This window comes from Xiphophorus maculatus, chromosome 13 (genome assembly GCF_002775205.1).
Source record: "Xiphophorus maculatus strain JP 163 A chromosome 13, X_maculatus-5.0-male, whole genome shotgun sequence".
In the NCBI taxonomy this organism is placed as follows: domain Eukaryota; kingdom Metazoa; phylum Chordata; class Actinopteri; order Cyprinodontiformes; family Poeciliidae; genus Xiphophorus; species Xiphophorus maculatus.
The window spans coordinates 21,304,351-21,309,596 of record NC_036455.1 but is presented as its reverse complement, the minus strand read 5'-3'; positions in this window follow the sequence as shown (position 1 = coordinate 21,309,596).

Below are 5,246 nucleotides of genomic sequence, written 5' to 3'. Positions count from 1 at the left end.
ATTTTAAATCTAGCTTTTTGTTGGCTTAGCAAACCTGATATCAAACCGAGTTTCTCATCCCAGAAACGATCATTGTCATTGAACAACAGAAGTAGCTGTCAGGACAAAGTTTTTCAAATAATCTCGGTTGAATATAGGTTGAAAAAGTTAGTGTTCGTCTTTAGCTACAGACGGTGCTAATGCAGAGAGTAAGGTCAAACATGGTAGGCATTTTACTTCTAATCTTTGACATTGCCAGTGAAGGACACATTTTAAATGCCATAGAAGATTAGAACCTTGTCATAATAGCTTAGAAAGTTATTATTCAGCTCAACTAGCTTAGCAGCAGAGGTAATGCAAGTTACCTTAACTACTACTGTAACGTTTAGATCTTTTAATTATATTAGAAGACAAATCAAATGAGTAAAAAACGTTATTTAACTCTGTTCTGTCGGTGAAACTTACATAAATACTGATTAAAATCCCCCCTAAAAAGATAAATGTAGATTCTTAAGCCAGTTTTATTGGCTAAATTCAAACAGTTTGTTTTGCCAGTGTAATGCTCTGATTGTCATAGGGGCTTGTGTTACAAGGAATGGTTTGACACAAGCAAGTGGTTCAATCTCTTTATACGTCTTGGTGCCAAAGCCTTAGCTGGTAGCCACATCGAAAATAAAACAGCAAATGTGTGGACAAGTTGAAAGGAAAGCTTTGCAAAATGCTAAAGATTTCATGCTGTCAGCGCCTAGTTAGGACGGGGAAACCAGTGACACAAATAGCTGTTGTGTGGCTGCCTCAAAATGATCCCTCTCAGCCTTTCGTTGTCACCTTTTCGACAGGCACGCCGTGCTCGATAACATCTAACACACCGGGTTGCTCGTAGGTTTCGATGATGCGCTGTGCGGCTGGCTGTTGCGCTAACACCTCTCACCTCACTACGAGCTTGCGGCCCAATTACGTAAAATGCTGTGGGCTTTTGATTACCACACCTATGGCTCCACTTTTGCAGGTAAAACAGAATCCTAGTTTTGTGCGTACATCTAAGCACAAAGCTGTTCCTACATCAGTTTAGTCCTCAGTTACGCCGAGGGGCTTATTTTGGATCCAGCCTTTTATAATTGCCGTGGCAAATTGAGGTGATTAATATAAAAAAAAATTTTTAAAAATGAACGACAGCAGTGTATGATTAAAAGTTCATTTTATTTTGTTTCAAGCAGTGAGATACAGTCTGAATGTTTCATTTGCAAATTGCAGCTTTAATTACACCATTACAACACGGATTATTTCTGCGCACTTAAAACATGATTTATGCGTTTGACTCAAAGATCAATTTCCTTTAAGTGCAGTTTTTTGGGGTTTTTTGTAAACATTAACATTGGAACGGTTTCATGACTGCAAAGCTTCATTTTACACTCACAAACCTTTTTATTTTGTTTTCCTCAGGTATCTCCCATTCTAAAACAACAGTGCTGAATGTAGACACAACAATATTTTGTGGACTTTCTCATATCACTCAAAAAACATTTCCAAATGTATTAAAGATATTTACAGTGGGGAAAGACAAACCATGTAAAAAAAATTGCAAATAGTTGCTAAATGTTGTTAAATAGCAAGAGGAATTAGTCAGATCAAGGCCATCCATTGCAAGTTAGAAGACAACATATTAAAAAGATATTAGAAAGAACAGAGACACAAAAAAGGAAAATTGCAATATAACATTTCATTAGGTGGCCTGACACAAAATATGTGAACATTTGTAATAATTTTCATGATAAGCGTTTGAGTGTAAATGTGCATTCTACTGCTGGTTTTAGACTCTAAGTAAACACTGTTTACAATTGGTTTTAAACATTTTTGTGCACCTCAAATGAAAGTCCATCATCAGCGTAAATGCCTCGCCTCACTTTGAATCCTCTATTTATCAAGACATGAAGCAACTCCTTGTTTAAGAAACGGTTAACATTGGCGCAAATCAATTTTTCTCTTCATCTGCTACTTTCTGTGATTGTCCTCTGGGTGTTTGACAGTGACAACATCAAATGGCTTTATTATGCATGCAGAACGCACGCGGAATGTCAGCGGCAGACTCTGGCTTTAACATGGAAATTGGCCGAGCCCCTAAGACGTGAGTTGATGTTTTCTAAAGTGCATACATGCAAGGCGATGGAGTTGTTGCCGGCTGAGGGCTAAACAGGCAAAAGACAAAAATGACAGGGATTTCACCGGCGAATCCTTTTAGCAGGCCACTGACACATGAATGGGGGGCAAAGAGAGAGAGAAAGGAGAGAAGAGGGAGAGTGAGGGAGAGAGGAAGAGAGGAAAAAAAGAGTAGACAACCAATTTGGGAGTAATGCAACTAAAAACTGACAAGTGTAATTTCATCCATCTGGGCCGATGTGTAAAAAGCGCTGCTCTGAACATTCCCCATGATTCCCCCTGATTGATCTTCCCCTGGTCTGAAACACCTATTATTAGCCACGAGCCTAATAGCACCAGGATGGCTCAGCGCTCTCCCAGGGGCCAATTCTCCGGTCATCTGCCCCTCACTCACCACAGCTGTGGAAACCAACCAGGGAGAGGGGTGGGCGAGCCAGGCAGGCGGAGGAGGAGGGGGCAGTTAGGAAGAGATGTAGCTGCCAAGAGTGGATGGAGGCGTACCTATGGGGGGTGAGAAAGGGGTGAGGGAAGGAAGGGAAAAATGGCGAGAGGTATGGGGGGGGGGGGGGTGGAGGTTAGAGTTGATGTGGAGTGGATATGAAGAGGGAGATGGAGAAGAGGGGAAGAGGGAACAGGATGGAGACCAGAAGCTGGACACAGACTCGGAGTTGGGGGAGAAAGTGATGAAAAAGCCAGGGAGAGTCAATAGAAAGGGGAAAAAGGGGGACAAAAAAGAGGCAGAATTACTCAAAGTACGCGCAATCATTTCTGTTTTCACCAAAAAAAAAAGTTCAATTAATCCTTCATTTGTTGATTGCATTCACATGCAAAAAGTGACTAACATAATTTCAATGAAATGAATAGTCTACCCCATCGATGTTTTAGGCATTTTAACAATAATAGTAATGATAACGCAATTATTTATCCTGGGACGTCCTATTGAGATGTTGCAAGGAGTCCTGATTAAGATAGAGGCGTGAACATGAACTAAAACAGTTTCACAACACAAAAAAAGGGTAGAAGCAAAGCAATTACAGTCATAATACCAAAAAGACAAGAAAAGGCTATTGTTAAACATTTGGAAACACCTTTCGTTCAGAGCCGTTTATAGAAGATTAAAAATATTGAGAGAGAGAGAGAGAGAGAGAGAGAGGTGTGAAGGCTGATGACATTTTGAATCTGGTTCCAAAGATGCATGAGAAAATTTGACAGCATTTCTCAATCAGACTTATTATCATAAAGACCAGAATGAGATAATGAAAGGCATGAAATATAAATAGGCAATTACCCAACATACAGCAAACAGCAACGGGTGCAACAGATCCATTCTAAAGAATCCGAGATGGGAGAGAGAGCCTACGTTCATTACAAGGTGTAGTGCAGCTAAGTCAAGTCTATTCAAATCAGGCCATGAATTAAAGAAGAGAAGAAGGATTACACACATTTATTTCTGGTTGCAAAGGAAAAAACTCTGTTGAAATGAAAACATATCCAACAAATAATTGATGTGAGCGTCAATGAACAATTATTCATCCGGACAGATTTCTGAGATTTCTGTTTCAATTTTACTACCTAAGCTAGTATCTAAACTAAGTAGAATTTCCTTAAGAGGGACAATTGAGCAACAAATATAACCGGTCTTTTCAATATTATTCACAAAAAATAATATTATCATTGAGTCAAATGGGGATCACCACATCTGCCCCTTTTCCACAACAAATCCGCCCCTGATACTGTATGGTAACCAGACCCACCATAATGTTTGTCTATGCTGCCAAGAAAATAACCAAAAACAAACAAACAAAAAAAATATGATTTTTCTTCCTAGGTCAGATTAAAAAGTATCAAGCTGAAATGAAGAATTTTGGACTTTTCAACAATCTGCTGTAATGTCGCCCGACACGGTTTGTCAGCAGCAAGAAAGTTTGCAACATGAAGCCAAATGTTTCTCCCTGTTGGTTCTGACTCTCGCGGTGGATTAAGGTTAAGGGTCATCTGTTAAATGGCCATTCATCCTCTTTGATTGAGAGGGTCCTCAGATGAGGTATAATGCATTTTCAAGGGCAGTGATGACAATAATTGGCTACTTTCGCTACACTGAAATGGACAAAGTTCTAAAAAATAAAAAAGATAGAGAGAGAGTCTCTTCAAAGATTGTGATCCAACAGTTTGGGGCTGAATGAAAGGTATCTGCAGGCAACAAATTAATAACTATAATATTATGAGGTTGGATATGGATCTCCAATCCAAGATCACTGACTCTTGTCTAAACTTACTTTTTGCTGTTTAAGTTTAAGAAACTTAAGTCATAATGATGTGGTCGCAAATTTCGCTGCAAGAACAAAACTACTTGAGTCCGAATATTTTAAAGAAAGTTAACCTTTTTAATATCACCACTTTATAGTGAGAGATACAGTACAATTTTGCCTTGTTTTTATGTTGTTTTTTTTTGTCGTGTCAGTTTTGTCTTTTGTGTTTTAGGGTGTAATTAAAAAAGAGAATAACGTAAGTCAGCAACAACCGGAGCTGAATTTCTGAATATATTAAAACCACCAGCATCAGGACTAGAATTTGTGATTTTTCTTTTTCTTTTATTTATTTATTTATTTTTTTTTTTTTACAAAAAATTTAAAGTCAGAATTTTATCTCAAAGTTTTGTATTTAAAGTGATATTTATGTTGGAACGGATCATTTCTGATGTCTGTTTCTCTCTGTCTAACGTGGTTGTTCTCCACAGAGAGATGCATTAAATGGCCGTGAGAAAAGCAGAATTTCTCTGAGCGTGCGAGCGCATCTTAGCCTGATCTCGGCCTTTGCTTACCAGTGGGAGTGCCTCAAGGTGCGGCAGCGGCAGCAGCAGACAGAGGTGCAACTTGCGTATCACCTGACCAACCCCTGCCACGCACAAACTCATGAGAACCTCAGCAGCATCTGAGAACGAGGCAGCCTCCCTTTTTCCACACGGCGTTTCACCAGGTGCGACTTCTTTTCTCTCTGCTTTCTTTCCACTTCACTTCACATTGAGCTCTTAAATTTCAGGCTCTTCCACTTTTTTTGCGGGGTAACGTCGTGGCTATTGTGTGTGTGTGTGTGTGTGTGTGTGTGTGTGT